Raw genomic sequence first — 17,528 nt, 5'->3', positions numbered from 1 at the left:
TGGAGGCAGAGGGAGACCAGGGCTGGCAGAACAGGGGGACAAGGGCCAGTAGGTAAAGGGGACCCATGGCCGGGACGGAGAGGAGGACAGGGCTTGAGGTACAAGGCGACGAGGGCTGGGAAGAACTGTGGCACCATGCCGGTAGGCAGAGAGGGACCAGTTCCGGGAGGAAGACGGGGACCAAGGCAGGGACGTAGAGGTGAAGTAGGGCCAGAGGGAGAAGTAGACCAGGGTTAAAAGGTCGAGAGGGACCAGAGCCAGAAAGTAAAGTGGGACCAGGGCCAGGATACAGAGGGAGACCAGGAGCGGGAGGCAGAAGTATCCTTTTACCGGAAAACAGGGGGACCAGGGCAGGGAGCTAGATGGGTAGCTAGACAAGGGGACAGGGGACCCAGGGCCGGGAATGAGAGAATGACCAGGGCCTGGAGTTAGAGGGCCACCAGGGCCTTGAGACAGGGGTCCACCAGGGCAGGAAGGCAGAGGGAGACCAGTGTTGGGAGGCAGAGACGGACCAGGGCCAGGAGGCAGAGGGAAACCTGAGCCTGGAGACAGGGGGACCAGGAGCTTGAGGTAGAGGGGACCCAGGGCCGGGACAGAGAAAAGGGCTAGGGCCAGGAGGTAGAGGTAGACGAAGGCTGGCAGGCATTAGGGGGACCAGGGCCGGGTGCCAGAGGGAGACCAAGGCTGAGAGACAGGGAGGGACCTGGGCCAGAATGCAGAGAAGGGCCATGGCCAGGAGGTAGAGGGAAACGAGGGCTGGCAGGCACAAGGAGGACGTGGGCTGGTAGGCAGAGAGGGACTAGGTCCGGGTGAAAGATGAAGACCAAGGCAGTGAGCTAGAGGGGAACTATGGCTGGAGGGAGAATGGGACCAGGGCTGTAAGGTCGGGCGGGGGCGGGGACAGAGGGGTACCTGGGCCGGAAGATGGGGGAACAAGGCCGCGAGACCGAGGGGGACCAAGGCCGGTAGACCGGGGGACCAGGGCTGGGAGGCAGAGGGGTACTTGTACCGGGATAGAGTGGGCGGGGGAGGGGGGAGGGGGACCAGGTCCAGAAAGTAAAGTGGGACCAGGGCTGTAAGGCAGAGGGAGACAAAGGCCAGGAGGCAGAGGGGGACCAGGGCCGGGAGACAGGGGGACCAGGACCAGGAGGTAGAGGGGACCCAGGGCTGGGAAAGAGAGAGTGACCAGGGCCTGGAGGTAGAGGGAGACCAGGTCCTGGAAGCTGAGGGGGACCATGGCCAAGAGACCGAGCAGTATCTGGGCCGGGAGATGAGGGACCAGGATCAGGATGCAGAGGGGAATAAGGGCCGGGAAACGGGGACAAGGTTGGCAGGCAGTGATACCAGTCCTCTACCTCTCTGCTCATGTCCCCCACACTCTTCTAAGTAAAGGGGAACTAGGGCTGGTAGGCAGAGAGGACCCAGGGATGAGAGCCAGAGGAGTACCTGGGCTGGGAGAAAGGGGACCAGGGCCGAGAAGCCTGGGGGATAAGGGCCTGGAGGCATAGAGAGACCAGGGCCTGGAGACGGGTGACCAGGGCCGAGAGGCGGAGGGGTACCAGGGCCGGTAGATGGGGGACTAGGGCCAGGAGGCAGAGGGGGACCAGGGCCAGGAGGCTGAGAGGTACCTGGGCCGGAAGGCAGAGGGGTACACGGGCCGGTAGACGGGGGAACAAGTCCGGGAGGCAGAGGGGGACCAGGTCCAGGAGGCAGAGGGCTACCTGGGCCGGGAGATGGGGGACCAAGGCCGGGAGACCGAGGGGGACCAAGGCCGGTAGACCGGGGGACCAGAGCTGGGGAGCAGACGTGGACAAGGGCCAGGAGATAGTGGGGGACCAGGGCCGAGAAGTGGGTTGGGGGAGCAGGGCAGGGTGTCAGAGCAGGACCAGGGCCAGGAGGCAGAGGGGTATCAGGATGGGGAGGCAGAGGGGGGCCGGGGCCGAGAAGCGAGGGGGACCGGGGCTGAGAAGCCGGGGATACCAGGGCAGAGGGGCAGAGGGGAACAAGGGCCAGGAGGCAAAGGGGGACCAGGGCTGGGAGGCAGAAGGGTACCTGGGCTGGGAGACAGTTATACCAGTCCCGGGAAGTAGAGAGATACATGGGACATGAGACAGGGGGGCCAGGGTCGGGAGATTTGAAGGGAGCAGGGCCGGGAGACAGAGGATGACCAGGGCCTGGAGGCAGAGGGGGACGAGGGCCAGGAGGCAGAGTAAAATGGGACTAGAGCTGAAAGGCAGATGTGGACAAGGGCCAGGAAGTAGAGGGGGACCAGGGCCAGGAGGCTGAGGGGTATCTGGGCCGGAGGACATAGGGGTACACGGGCCGGTAGACGAGGGAACAGGGCCGGGAGGCAGAGGGGGACCAGGACCTGGAGGCAGAGGGGTACCTGGGCCGGGAGATGGGGGACCAGGGCCGGGAGACCGAGTGGGACCAAGGCCGGTAGACCGGGGGACCAGGGCTGGGAGGCAGAGGGGTACCTGGGCCGGGATAGGTTGGGAATAGGGCTGAAAAGCAGAGGGGAAACAGGGCCGAGAGGCAGAAGTGACCAGGTAGAAGAGGCAGAGGCCGTCTAGGGCCGGGAAGCAGAGGTGGACCAGGACGGGAAGGCAGAGGGATTCCAGGGCCAAGAGGCAGTGGGGTACCTGCACCACGATGCAGGGGGACCTAGACCGGGAGGTCGAGTGTCTCAGGGTCGGGAGGGAGAGAGTTGCCATGGCCTGGAGGTAGAGGGAGAACAGGGCTGGTAGAGCAGGGGGACCAGGGCAAGGAGGTAGAGGGGACCCTTGGCCAGTAGGGAGAAACACCCAGTGGCCTGGAGGTAGAGGGAGGCCAGAGCTGGGAGGCTCAAAGAGACTAGGGCCGGGAAGCTGAAGGTTACCTGGGCCAGGAGACGGGGGGGCCAGGGTTTGGAGACAAGCAGGGGCCAGGGCCCAGAGGCGGAGGTTACCAGGCTAGGGTGGTAGATGGGGACCAGAGGCGAGAGGCCGGCGGGGAGAAGGTCAGGGAGGCAGAGGGGGACCAAGGCCGGGAGAAAGGGGAGGACAGGGGGCGGGAGGCAGAGGGGTACCTGGGCCTAAAGACCGAAGGCAAACAGGTCAGAGAGGCAGTGGCCAGTCAGGGCCGGGGGGCAGAGGGGGACCGGGGCAGGGAGGCAGAGGGGGACCAGGGTCGGGAATAAGAGGGGTACCAGGGTCGCGAGACAGGGGAAACAGGGCCGGGAGGTAGAGGGGATCCAGCGCCGGGAATGAGAGGGTGACCAAGACCTGGATGTAGAGGGAGAACAGGGCCGAGGGCCAGGGGGCGACAAGGACCGGGAGGCAGAGGGGGACCAGTGCGGTGAGGCAGAGGTGGACCAGGGCCTAGAGGTAAAGGGGTACCTGAGTCCGGAGACAGGGGGGCCAAAGCCTGGATGTATAGGGGACCCAGGGCTGGGAAGGAGAGAAGGGTCAGAGCCACGAGGTAGAAGGTGACAAGGGCTGGCAGACACAGGGGGACTAGGACACGGAGGCAGAGGGTGACCAGGGCCAGGAGCTACAAGACAACGAGGTCTGGGAAGCACAGGGGCACGATGCCGGTAGGCAGAGAGGGACCAGGTCTGGGCAGGAGATTTGGAATGAGGCAGGGAGGTATAGGTGAACTAGGGCTGGAGGGAGAGGGGGACCAGGGCCGGAAGTTTGGGGGAGACCAGAGTCAGAGGGTAAAGTGGGACCAGGCCTGAAGGCAGATATGGACAAGGGCGAGGAGGTAGAGGGGGACCAGGGCCGAGAAGCGGGGTTGGGGGGCAGGGCAGGGTGTCAGAGCAGGATCAGGGCCAGGAGACAGAGAGGTACCAGGTTCGGGAGGCAGAGGGTGACCGGGGCCGAGAAGCGAGGGGGACCGGAGCCGAGAAGCCGGGGGGACCAGGGCAGAGAGGCAGAGGGGAACAAGGGCCAGGAGGCAAAGGGGGACCAGGGCTGTGAGGCAGAAAGGTACCTGGGCTGGGAGACAGTGATACCAGGCCCGGGAAGTAGAGGGATACCTGGGACATGAGACAGGGGGGCCAGGGTCGGGAGGTTTAAAGGGAGCAGGGCCGGGAGGCAGAGGGGGACGAGGGACAGGAGGCAGAGTAAAGTGGGACCAGGGCTGAAAGGCAGATGTAGACAAGGGCCAGGAGGTAGACGGGGACCAGGGCCGAGACGCACGGTGGGGGAGCAGGTCAGGGTGTCAAAACAGAACCAGCACCAGGAGGCAAAGTGGTACCAGGATCGGGAGGCAGAGGGGGACCGGGGCCAAGAAGCGAGGGGGACCGGGGCCGAGAAGCCGGGGGGACCAGGGCAGAGAGGCAGAGGGAGGCAAGGGCCGGGAGGCAAAGGGGGACCAGGGCTGGGAGGCAGAAGGGTACCTGGGCCGGGAGACATTAGTACCAGGCCCAGGAAGTAGAGGGGTACTGGGGCATGAGACAGGGGGACCAGGGTCAGGAGGTTTAAAGGTCTTCATCCCTCAATCAATCAATCAATCAATCAATCAATCGTATTTATTGAGAGCTTACTGTGTGCAGAGCACTGTACTAAGCGCTTGGGAAGTACAAGCTGGCAACATATAGAGACAGTCCCTACCCAACAGTGGGCTCACAGTCTAGAAGGGGGAGACAGAGAACAAAAGCAAACATACTAACAAAATAAAATAAATAGAATAGATAGATACAAGTAAAATAAATAAATAAATAAAGTAATAAATATGTACAAACATATATACATATATACAGGTGCGATGGGGAAGGGAAGGAGGTAAGATGCGGGGGATGGAGAGGGGGACGAGGGGGAGAGGAAGGAAGGGGCTCAATCTGGGAAGGTCTTCTGGAGGAGATGAGCTCTCAGTAGGCCCTTGAAGGGAGGAAGAGAGCTAACTTGTCGGATGGGCAGAGGGAGGGCATTCCAGGCCCAGGGGAGGACGTGGGCCGGGGGTCGATGGCGGGACAGGAAGGCTGAGTAGGTGCGAATGTGTTTGTCCGTAATGTAACTTGGTGATAACAAGAGCCTTTTTCCCGGGGTGGCGGGGTGGTTGTCAGTCAGGACCGGACCGGGAAGGGGGGTTGGGGGGCACTATAGGGAGGGTCGCTTAAGTGGGTGGGGGTGGAAGCCTATTTCACAGACGGGGGAACTGGGGCCCAGAGAGGTTGACTGACTTGCCCAAGGTCACACGGCTGACAAGTGGCAGAGTGGGAATTTGAACCCATGATTTCTGACTCCAAAGCCCGTGCTCTTTTGATGGAGCCACGCTGCTTCTCTAAAGACTTGGCAAATACCATAAAAAAGGGGCAAGGCGGTACCGCTGGGGCCTGTTTCAACCTTCCCATGTCCAAAGCCGAGCCTTGTTGGGGCGGGGGGAGGCTGGCACTCCCCCGGTGGGGTGGGGTGGGGTTGGGGGAAGCGGCGGCTGTGGTTGGGCTGATAATCGCCCTCCTTCCTCAGACTGAACCCCCTTCTTCCTCTCCCCCTCCTCCCCCTCCCCATCCCCCCGCCTTACCGCCTTCCCCTCCCCACAGCACATGTATATCTGTATATATGTTTGGACGTATTTATTACTCTATTTTATTTGTACATATTTATTCTATTTATTTTATTTTGCTAATATGTTTTGTTTTCTTGTCTGTCTCCCTCTTCTAGATTGTGAGCCCGCTGTTGGGTAGGGACTGTCTCTATATGTTGCCAACTTGTACTTCCCAAGCGCTTAGTACAGTGGTCTGAACACAGTAAGCGCTCAATAAATACGATTGAATGAATGAATGAATGACTAAAGGGATCAGGGCCGGGAGGCAGAGGGTAACCAGGTCCTGGAGGCAGAGGGGGACGAGGGCAAGGAGGCAGAGGGATACCTGGGCCGGGAGACAGGAGAACCTAGACGGGAGGTAGAGGGGACCCAGGGCCAGGACGGAGACAGGGGCCAGGGCCTGGAGACAGAGGGAGAACAGGGGGACCAGGCCCAGGAGGCAGAGTGGGACCAGGGTCGGGAGGTAGAATAGGACCAGGGTGGGGAGGCAGAGGGGCATGAGGGCTGGGAGGCAGAGTGGTACCTGGGCTGGGACACAGGGGGACAAGGGCTGGGGCTGGGGAGGGGTAACTGAGCCGAGAGATGGGGGATCAGGGCCGGGAGGCAGAGGGTAGTCAGGGCCAGGAGCCAGAGACATAATTGAGCCGGGAGATAGAGAGGGACCAGGGCCGAGAAGTTGGAGGGACCTGGGGCAGTAGCTAGAGGGGTACCTGGACCGGGAAACAGGAGGACCAGGGCTGAGAATCAGAGGGAGACCATGGCCGAGAGGTAGGGGGTGACCAGGTCATAGACGCAGAGGCTGACCAGGTCCGGGAGGCAGAGGGGTACCTGGGCTGGTAGGCAAAGGGAGACCAGTGTGGAGATGCTGGGGCGACAAGGGCAGGGAGGCAGAGGGGGACCAGGGCTGGGAGGCCGAAGGAAATCAGGGCCTGAAGGCAGAGGGGGACCAGGACTGGGAGGCCGAAGGAAACCAGGGCCTGAAGGCAGAGAGGGACCAAGGCTAGGAGGCAGAGGAGTATCTAGGACGGGAGGCAGGGTGACCAGGGCACGTAGGCAGAAGGGTCCAGTGCAGTACCTAGGCCGGATGACGGGGGACCAGGGCCGGGATGTAGAAGTGGTCCAGGGTGGGGAGGCAGAAGGTGACCAGGGCCTGGAAGTAGAGGGGAACCTGGGCCAGAAGACAGGGGAACCAGGGCCGAGAGTCCGAGGGGGATCCGGATAGGGAGAGAGGGGGACCGGGACCGAGAAGCAAAGAGGGACCAAGGCCGGGACACAGACGGGGACCAAGGCGGAAAGGCAGAGGGGTACCAGGGCCAGGAGGCAGAGGGGTACCTACACCGGGAGACAGGGGGACCATGTCCAGGAGGTAGAAGGTACAGAGAGTTAGGACAGAGACTCACCCAAGGGCCTGTAGGTTGCAGGAAACCAAGGCTAGGAGGCCGTTGGGGACCAGGGCCGGGAAGCACAGAGGGACCAGGGCCAGGAAGCAGAACGTTATCTGTGCCGGGAGGCAGAGCGGGGCCAGTGTCGTGTCGCGGGGGTGACAATGGCAGGGAAGCAGAGGGAGACCAGGGCCGGAAAGCAGATGGGGACAAGGGCAGGTAGGCAGAAGGAGAACAGGTCCAGGAGGCCGGGAACAGGTACCTGGGCCGGGAGACGGGGGACCAGGGCCGGGAGACAGAGGGCTACAAGGGCCAGGAGGTAGAGAGGAACCTAGGCCGGGAGGCAGGGGGACCAGGGCAGGGACCTCTGCGTCCTGGCCCTGGTCCCCCTCTACCTCCAGGCCCTGGTCCCCCTCTATATCCCAAAACTATTCCCTCTGAGCCTCCCAGCACTGGCCCCCCTGTCTACTGGTCCAGGTACTCTTCTGCCCCCAGTCTCTGGTCCCCTGTCGAACGGACCTGATCCCCCTCTACCGCCCTGACTTTGTCCCCCATGCTTCTCGGCCCTGGTCCCACTTTGCGTTCCGGACCAGGTATCCCTCTGCCTCCTGGCCCTGGTTCCCCTCTGCCTTCTGGCCCTGGTCCACCGTCTACCGGCCCGGGTACTCCTCTGCCTCCTGGTCCAGGTCACCCCCAGGTCCCTGCCCAGGTCACCCCCAGCCTCCCGGTCCTGGTCCCCCACTGCCTCCCTGCCCTGGTCCCCCCTCCTCTTGGCCCTGATCCCCCCGCCACCCTGTCCTAGTCCCCCTCTGCCTCGCGTCCCTGGTTCCCCTGTGCCTGACAACCCTAGGTCCCCTTTAGTTCCAAGAAGCAGGGGGACAAGGGCAGGGAGGCAGAAGAACCAATCAGCCCACAGGACCTGGTCCCCCGCTTCCTCCCCACCCGGATCCCCCATCTCCAGGCCCAAGGACCCCTCTGCCTCCTGGCCCTGCTCTCTCTCTGCTTCCAGGACCTGGTCCCTCTCTGGCTCACTGCCCTTGTCCCCTGCCGCTTCTCAGCCCTGGTCCCCTTTTGCTTTACAGCCCAGGTACCCCTCTGCCTCCGGGCCCTGGTCCCCATCATCCTCCCAGCTCTGATCTACCATCTCCCGGCCCAGGTACCCTGCTGCCTCCTGGCCCTGGTAATCCACTGCCTCCTGGCCCTGGTCCCCCTTTGCCTCCCGGCCTTGGATCCCCTCAAACCTCCAGCCGTTGTCCCTCTGTGTCCTGGTCCTAGTCCCCCTGTGCCTCCCCGCCCTGGTTCCTCTCTGCCTCCAGGCCCTTTTCACCCTCTGCCTCCCTGCCCCGGTTCCCGTCTGCTTCCCAGCCCTGGCCGGCCTCTGCCACTCTGAGACCTGGTCAACCCCCACCTCTCAGCCCTGGTTTCCCTCTGCTTCTCAGCCTTAGGCCCCGTCACCTGACCCAGGTAACCCTCTGCCTCCCAGCCCCAGTCCCCCTGTCTACCGGCCCTGGTCCCCCTCTATCTCCTGTCCCCGGTCCCCCTCTACCTCCCTGACCTTGTCCCTCATGCTTCTCGGCCCTGGTCCCCCTTTGCCTCCCGACCCTGATCCCTGTTTCCCAACCCTGGTCCCGCTCTGCCTTCCGACCCTGGTCCCCCATCTCCTGGCACAGGTACACCTCTGCCTCCTGGCCCTGGTCCTCCTCTACCTCCAGGGCCAGGTCCCCCTCTGCCTCCCTGCCCTGGTCCCTTTGAGCTTCCCGGCCCTGGAATCCCTCTACCTCTGAGTCTCTCTCCGTCCCGGCCATGGGTCCCCTCTACTTCCCGGCCCTGGTCCCCACGTCTACCGGCCCTGATCCGCATCTGCCTCCCTGCCCTGGTCCCCTCCCACAGATTCCCAGCCCAGGCCGGCCTCTGCCTCTCTGACATGGTCACGCCTCGACTCTCGGTCCTGGTTCCCCTCTATTCTCAGCCCTGGTACCACTGTCTGCCGGCCCAGGTACCCTTCTGCCTCCCGGACCTATTCGCCCTGTCTACCGGCCCGGGTCCCCCTCTTTCTCCCGGTCCTGGTCGCCCTCTGCCTACCTGAACTTGTCATACCACTTCTCGGCCCTTGTCCCCCTTTGCCTCCTGGCCCTGGTTCCCCGCTGTCTCCAGGCCCTGGTCCCCTGCTGTCTCTAGGCCCTGGTCCCCATCTGCCTCCCGGACCTGGTCAACCATTCACTCACTCATTCATTCATTCATTCATTCAATCGTATTTATTGACCGCTTACTGTGTGCAGACCACTGTACTGGGCGCTTGGGAAGTACAAGTTGGCAATATATAGAGACGGTCCCTACCAAACAATGGGCCTCCCAATCCTAATGCCCCGTCTCCCGGTCCCTTTGGGCCACCGGGCCCTGATCTTCCACTACCTCCAGGCCACTGGCTCTCTTTCCGTCCTGGCCATGGATCCCCTCTACCTCCATGCCCTGGTCCCCCTGATCTGCCAGCCCTGGTATCCCTCTACCTTCCAGCCCTGGTCACCTTGTCTCCTGGCCCAGGTATCCCTCTGCCTCCCTGCCCTGGTCCCCTCTCCTTCCAAGCCATGGGCCATGGGTCTCTCTCCGTCCCGGCCATGGGTCCCCCTGTTCCGCCAGCATTGGTTTACCTCTACCTCCAAGCCCTGGTCCCTTTGTACGTCCCGGCCCTGAGACCCTCTACCTCCCGTCCTAGGTCCCCCTGTCTCCCGGCCCAGGACCTTCAGTCTCCCGGCCCAGGTACAACACTGTCTCCTAGCCCTGGTCCCCCTCTGCCTCCCGACCCTCGTCTCCCTTCTCCAGGCCCAGGTAGCCCTCTGCCTCCTGGCCCTGATTACCCCCTGCCTCCCAGCCCTGGTCGCCCAAGCCTCTCAAACCTAGTCCCGCATCCCCGGGCCCAGGAACCCCTTGCCTCCTGGCCCTGGTCCCCCTCTACCTCCCGACCCTGGTCCCCCTTCTCCGGGCCCCAACACCCCGCTGCCTCCTGGCCCTGATCACCCTCTGCCTCCGGGCCCTGGTCACCCAAGCCTCCCGACCCTAGTCCCCCGTATCCCAGCCCACGAATCCCTTGCCTCCTGGCCCTGGTCCCCTTTTGTCTCCAGACCCTGGTCCCCCTCTGCCTCCTTCCCTTGTCCTCCCCCTTCTCGGCCCTGGTCGCCCTTTGCCTTCCAGCCCAGGTACCTCTCAGCCTCCTGGCACTGGTCCCCCTCTGCCTCCCTGTCATGGTCCCATCTGCCTTCTTGCCCTGGTCACCCACCCCTTCTCGGCCCTGGTTCCCTTCTGCCTCCCGGACCAGGTACACCTCTGCCTCCTGGCCCAGGTACCCCTCTTCCTCCCGGCCTTGGTCCCCCTCTGCCTCCTGGCCCGGGTCCCCCTCTGCCTCCTGGCCCTGGTCCCCCTCTGCCTCCTGCCACTACTCCCTCTGTGCCTCCAAGCCCAAGTCTACTACACTCCGATTACCTTGGGTCTCCTCTACCCGTCCTGGCCCTGGGACCACTCCAAATCCCGGCCCAGGTACCACTCTACATTCCGAACCTGGTCCCCCTATCTCCTTATCCAGGGCCCCTCTGCCTCCCAGTCCTGGTCCCCCTCTACGTCCCTGCCCTGGTCCCTCCCGCCTCTCAGCCCTGGTCCCCCTCTGCCTCCCAGCCCGGAACCCATGTCACCCAGCCCAGGTACTCCTCTGCTTCCGGGCTCTGATTCCCCCCTGCGTCTCGGCCCTGGTAGCCCACTGCCTCTTGGCTGTGGTTCCTCACTGCCTCTTGGCCCTGGTCCCTCTGTCTATGGGCCTAGGTACCCTTCTACCTCCCGTCCATGGTTCCCCTGCCTCTCGACCCAGGTACCTCTCAACCTCCCGACCATGGTCCCCGGGTCTCCTGGCCAAGGTAACCCCTCTAAATCCTGGCCCTGGCCCCCCTGTCTCCTGGACAATGTACCCCTCTGCCTCCTGGCCCTGGTCCCCCTCTGCTACCCAGCCCTTGTCCCTCTGTGCCTCCCGGCCCTGGTCTCGCTCTACCTTCAGGCCCTGGGCCCTCTCTCCTTCCCAGCCCTCATTCCCCTCTACCAACCAGACCTGGTCCCCATGGCCTCCGGTCCAGAGTTACCCCACTACATCCCAGCCCTGGTCCTTTGGTTTCTCGGTCTAGGTACCCCTCTGGAACCTGTCCGTGGGTCCTCTCCACCTCCCAACCCAGGTCCCCCTCTGCCTCCCAGTCCTGGTCCCCCACTGCCTCCCTGCCCTGGTACCTCCCGTCTCTCAGCCCTAGCCCGCTCTACCTCCCAGCCCAGGTGCCCCTCTGCCTCCCGGCCCTGGTCCCCCACTGAGGCACAGCCCCAGTACCCCTCTGCCTCTCGGTCATGATCCTCCTCTGCCTATCGGCCCTGGTCACTCTGTCCCCACGGCCAGATACCCCTCTTCCTCCTTGCCATGGTCCCCCTATCTCCCGGCCCAGGTAACCCTCTGCCTACTGGTCATGGTCCCCTCCTGCCTCCTGCCGCGTTGCCCTGGACCAACTCAGCCTCCCGGCCCTGGTCTCCTTCTGCCTCCAGGCACTGGTCCCGTCTCCTGGGTCTCTCTCCGTCCTGGCCCAGGGTCCCCTCCACCTCCCGGCCCTGGTCTCCCTATGTCTCCCTGCCCCAGTCTGCAACGCCTCTCAGCCCTGGTCTCCCACTACCTCCCGGACCTGGTCCCCAGTCTCCTGGCCAGGGTACCCCTCTGCCTCCCTGTTCTGGGCCCTCTGTGCCATGGCCCTGGTACCACTCTCCCGCCCTGCCCAGGTCCCCCTCTGCCTCCCGACCCTGGTTCCTTTGATTCCGGGTCGAGGTACCCTTCTGCCTCCCTGCCCCGGTCCACATGTCTCCTGGCCCAGATACCGCTCTGCCTCCTGGCCCTGGTCCCCCTCTGCCTCTAGGCTTTAGTCACCCACTTCCTCCCGTCCCTTATCCCCCATCTCCCGGTGCACGTAATCCTCTGCCTCTTGACCATGGTCAACTTCTACCGCATTGCCCTTGTCCACCTCTGCCTCCCGGACCTGGTAATCAATCAATCAATCAATCAATCGTATTTATTGAGCGCTTACTATGTGCAGAGCACTGTACTAAGCGCTTGGGAAGTACAAATTGGCAACACATAGAGACAGTCCCTACCCAACAGTGGGCTCACAGTCTAAAAGGGGGAGACAGAGAACAGAACCAAACATACCAACAAAATAAAATAAATAGGATAGAAATGTACAAGTAAAATAAATAAATAAATAAATAAATAGAGTAATAAATATGTACAACCATATATACATATATACAGGTGCTGTGGGGAAGGGAAGGAGGTAAGATGGGGGGATGGAGAGGGGGACGAGGGGGAGAGGAGGGAAGGGGCTCAGTCTGGGAAGGCCTCCTGGAGGAGGTGAGCTCTCAGTAGGGCCTTGAAGGGAGGAAGAGAGCTAGCTTGGCGGAGGGGCAGAGGGAGGACATTCCAGGCCCGGAGGATGACGTGGGCCGGGGGTCGATGGCGGGACAGGCGAGAACGAGGTACAGTGAGGAGATTAGCGGTGGAGGAGCGGAGGTTGCGGGCTGGGCAGTAGAAGGAGAGAAGGGAGGTGAGGTAGGAGGGGGCGAGGTGATGGAGAGCCTTGAAGCCCAGGGTGAGGAGTTTCTGCCTGATGCGCAGATTGATTGGTAGCCACTGGAGATTTTTGAGGAGGGGAGGAATATGCCCAGAGCGTTTCTGGACAAAGATAATCCGGGCAGCAGCATGAAGTATGGATTGAAGTGGAGAGAGACACGAGGATGGGAAATCAGAGAGAAGGCTGGTGCAGTAGTCCAGACGGGATAGGATGAGAGCTTGAATGAGCAGGGTAGCAGTTTGGATGGAGAGGAAAGGGCGGATCTTGGCAATGTTGCGGAGCTGAGACCGGCAGGTTTTGGTGACGGCTTGGATGTGAGGGGTGAATGAGAGAGCGGAGTCGAGGATGACACCAAGGTTGCGGGCTTGTGAGACGGGAAGGATGGTAGTGCCGTCAACAGAGATGGGAAAGTCAGGGAGAGGACAAGGTTTGGGAGGGAAGACAAGGAGCTCAGTCTTCGACATGTTGAGCTTTAGGTGGCGGGCGGACATCCAGATGGAGATGTCCTGAAAGCAGGAGGAGATGCGAGCCTGGAGGGAGGGGGAGAGAGCAGGGGCAGAGATGTAGATCTGGGTGTCATCAGCGTAGAGATGATAGTTGAAGCCGTGGGAGCGAATGAGGTCACCAAGGGAGTGAGTGTAGATTGAGAACAGAAGGGGACCAAGCACTGAACCTTGGGGAACCCCCACAGTAAGAGGATGGGAGGGGGAGGAGGAACCTGCAAAAGAGACTGAGAAAGAACGACCGGAGAGATAAGAGGAGAACCAGGAGAGGACGGAGTCTGTGAAGCCAAGGTCAGAAGCTTGTTGAGGAGAAGGGGGTGGTCCACAGTGTCAAAGGCAGCTGAGAGGTCGAGGAGGATTAGGACAGAATATGAGCCGTTGGATTTGGCAAGCAGGAGGTCATTGGTGACCTTTGAGAGGGCAGTTTCCGTGGAATGTAGGGGACGGAAGCCAGACTGGAGGGGGTCGAGGAGAGAGTTGTTGTTGAGGAATTCTAGGCAGCGCGTGTAGACAACTCGTTCAAGGAGTTTGGAAAGGAACGGTAGGAGGGATATGGGACGATAACTAGAAGGTGAGGTGGGGTCAAGAGAGGGTTTTTTTTAGGATGGGAGAGACATGGGCATGTTTGAAGGCAGAGGGGAAGGAACCAGTGGAGAGTGAGCGGTTGAAGATGGAAGTTAAAGAGGGGAGAAGGGATGGAGCGAGAGATTTCATAAGATAGCTCTGGTAGCTCTGTGCCTCCCTGCCCTGGTCTCCTTCTAACTCCAGGCCCTTTGGTCTCTTTCCATCCTGGCCGTGAGTCCCCTCTACCTCCCAGCCCTGGTCCCCCTATGCCTCCCTGTCTCAGTCCAACCCGCCTCTCCGCCCTGGTCCCCCACTACCTCCTGGCCCTGGTCCCCTATCTACTGGTCAAGGTACCCCTCTGGCTCACTGTTCAGTTCCCTCGGTGTTCATGGCCCAGGTACCACACTGCATCCTGGCCCTGGTCCCCCTCTGCCTCCCTGCCCTGGTCCCCCTCTGCCTCTCGGTCCTGGACCCTCTGTGCCTCCAAACCCTGGTCTACTTCTGAGCCCAGGCCTTAGGTCTCTCTACTCCCCGGCCGTGGCTCCCCTCTACTTCCATGCCCTGTTCGCCTTGTCTCCTGGCCCAGGGACGATTCAGCTTCCTTGCCCTGGTCCTCCTCTGCCGCCCTGCTCTGGTCTCCCTCTACTTCCCGGCCCTGGTCCCTCTGTGTCACCCGGTTCTGGTTTCCTTCTATCTCCAGGCCCTTGTGTCTCTCTCGGTCCCGGTCCTGGTTCCCCTCTATCTGCGGCTCTGGTCCGCCTGTGCCCCGACCCAAGTATCCCTCTGCCTCCCGGCTCTGGTCACCCTCTGCCTCCTGGTCCGGGTCTCCCTCTGCCTCCCTGCTCCTAGTCCCACTCTGCCTCCCTGCCCTGGTTCCCACCTGAGTCTCAGTCTTGGATCCCCCTGCCTTTCGGTCCTGGTGCACCTGTCTCCCGTCCCAGCTCCCTCTGTGTCTTCTGGCCCTATTCTCCTCCTACGTCCAGACCCTTGTTTCTGTCTCCATCCCGGCCCTGGGTCACCTCTACCTCCAGACCCTGGTCCCCCGTCTCCTGGCCTAGTTACCCCTCTGCCTCTTGGCCCTGATCCTGCCCTGGTCTTCCTCTGCCTCCCGACACTGGGTTCCCTCTGCCTACAGGCCCTGATCCCCCAGTATCTTCTGGCCCAGGTATCCCTCTGTCTTCTGGTCCTGGTCACCCTCTGCCTCCCTGCCCTTGACCCCATCATTTCTTGGCCCTGGTCCCCTTCGTCTTCCCAGTCCTGGTCCCGTGGCCCAGGTACCCTTCTGCCTCTTGGCCCTGGTCCCCATCTGCCTCCCTTGGGTCCCTCTCCATCGCGGAGCTGGTTCCCCTTTACGTCCCGGCCCTGGTCCCCCGTCTTCCAGCCCAGGTACTCCTCTGCCTCCTGGACCTGGTCCCGCTCTGCTTCCATGCCCTCGTCCTCATCTACCTCCTGGCCCTGATACTACGTAGCCTCCCGGCCCTGGTCCCCCCCTGCCTCCTTGCCCTTGTCTCCCCCGATTCTCGACCCTGATGCCCCTCTGCTTCCAGGCCCAGGTACCCCTCTACCTTCTGGCCCTAGTCTTCCCCTGCCATCATGCCTTTATCCCCTTCTGCATTCCGGACCTGGTCCCTCTGTGTCTCCAGGCCTTGGTTTTCTCGTGTCTCCAGGCCCTTGGGTGAGTCTCCATCCCGGCCCTTGGTCCCCTCTACCTGCCGGCCCTGGTCCCCCTGTATCCAGGCCCAGGTACCCCTCTGCCTCCTGGCCTTGGTCCGCCCCTGCCACCCTGCACTGGTCCCCCTCTGCTACTCTGCCCTGGTCCCCCTCTGCCATCCGGCCATGGTCCCCCATCTCCCGGCCCTGGTACCTCTCTGGCTCTTGGCCCTGATCCCCCTCTGCCTCCCGGCCCTGGTCCCCCGTCTCCAGGCCCAGGTACCCCTAAGCCTCCCAGCCCTGGGTCTCCTCTAGGTCCGGTCCTGGTCCCCCATCTCCTGGCCCAGGTACCCTTCTAAATCCTGGCCCTGGTCCCCCTCTGCCTCTCCGCCCTAGTCCCTTTGAGCCACCCAGCCCTGGACCCCCTCTGCCTCCCTGTCCTGGTCCCCCCTACCTCCCCGCCTCTCGTCCCCTGATCCCCCTTTGACTTTCAGCCCTAGTTCCCCTTTCCTTACGAGAAGCTGGGGAGTGATAAGGGCAGGAAGGCAGAGGTGCCCCTTTGCCTGCCGGCCCCTATCCCCGCCTCCTGGCACTGGTCCCCCTCTGCCTCCTGGTCGTGGTCCCACTCTCCCTCCCTGCTCTGGTCCACACTGCCTCTCGAACCTGGTCCCCCTCTGCCTCCTGGCCCTGGTCCCCCTGTTTCCGGCGCTTGTGCCCCTCTGCCTCCTGGTCCTAGTTTCACTCTGCAACCCTGCTCTGGTCCACACCGCCTCTCAGCCCTGGTCCCTCTCTGCCTCCCAGCCCAGGTACCCCACTGCGTCCCGGACCTGATCCCCCTGCCTCAAGACCCAGGTACCCCTCTGCCTCCCGGCCCTGGTCACCCTGTCTCCCAGCCCAGGTACCGCTCTGCCTCCTGGCCCTTGTCCCCCTCTGCCTCCATGCCCTGGTCCCCATCTGCCTCCCAGCCCTGATCCATTTGAGCCTCCCGGCCCTGTTCACCCTCTACCTCCAGGCCATAGGTCCCCTCTACCTCCTGGCCCTTATCTCCCTATACCTCCAGGCCCTGGCACCTCTCTCTGGCCCGGCACTGGGACCCTCTACCTCTTGGCCCGGGTCCTCCCCATCTCCCGGCCCAGGTACCATTCTGCCTGCCGGTCCTAGTCCCCCTGTCTCCCGGCACCGGTACGCCCTGCCTCCCGGCACTGGTCTCCTATACCTTCCCGCCCTGGTCCCCCTCTGCCTCCCGGACCTGGTACGCCTCTGCCTCTCTGACCTGGTTACCCCCTGCCTGTCGGCCCTGGTCCCCCTCTGCGTCTTCGCCCTGGTCCCCCGTCTCCCTGCCCAGGCACCACTCTGCCTCCCCGCCCTGATCTCCATCTGTCTCCCGGCCCTGGTCCCTCTGTGACTCCTGGCGCTGGTCTCCCTTGACCTCCGGGCCCTGGTCACTCCCTTTGCCCTGCCCTGGGTCCCCACTACGTCCCGCCACTGATGCCCCTGGTTCCCAGTCAAGGTCCCCCTCTGGCTCCCTGCCCTGGTCCCCCCCTCCACCCCAAATCCCGCCTCTCGGCTCGGGCTCGGGCTCTGCCTCCCGGCCCAGGTACTCCGCTGCCACCAGGTCCTGGTCCCCCTCTGCTTCCCTGCCCTGGTCCCCAACAACCTCTCTGGGCGGGTCCCTTTCTGTCTCCCGGCCCCGGTTCCCCATCTCCCCCTGGTACCCCTCTGCCTCCTGAACCTGGCCCCCCTCTGCTTACCTGCCCTGGTCCCCATTTGCAACCCGGCCCTGGTCCCCCTGTGCCTCCAGGCCCTGGTAACTCTGTGTCTCCCAGCCCTCGTCTCCTTCTATCTCCAGGCCCATGGGTTTCTCTCTGTCCCGGCCTGGGGTCCTCTCTACTACCCGGCCTAGGTACCCCTCTGCCTTCTGGCCCTGACCCCCCTCTGCTGCCCTGCCCTGGTCGCCCTCTGCCCTTGGCTCCTGGTCCCCCTTTACTTCTTGGCCCTGGTCCCTGTCAACCTTCTGGCGCTGGTAACATTCTCCCTCCGGCCCATGGTCCCCTCTACCTCCCACCACTACACTGGTGCCCCGATTCTTCCCAGCCATCGTCACCTTATACCTCCAGGACAGGTCCCCCTCTGCCTACTGTCCCTGGTCCCCGGATGCCTTATAGCCCTGGTCTCCCTCAACCTCCAGGTCCTGGCCCCTCTCCTCGTCCCAGCCATGGTTATCCTCTATCTCCCAGCCTAGGTGCCCTTATCTACTGGAC

Source organism: Tachyglossus aculeatus, chromosome 24 (genome assembly GCF_015852505.1).
Source record: "Tachyglossus aculeatus isolate mTacAcu1 chromosome 24, mTacAcu1.pri, whole genome shotgun sequence".
Classification (NCBI taxonomy): Eukaryota; Metazoa; Chordata; class Mammalia; order Monotremata; family Tachyglossidae; genus Tachyglossus; species Tachyglossus aculeatus.
This window is presented reverse-complemented; position numbering follows the sequence as displayed.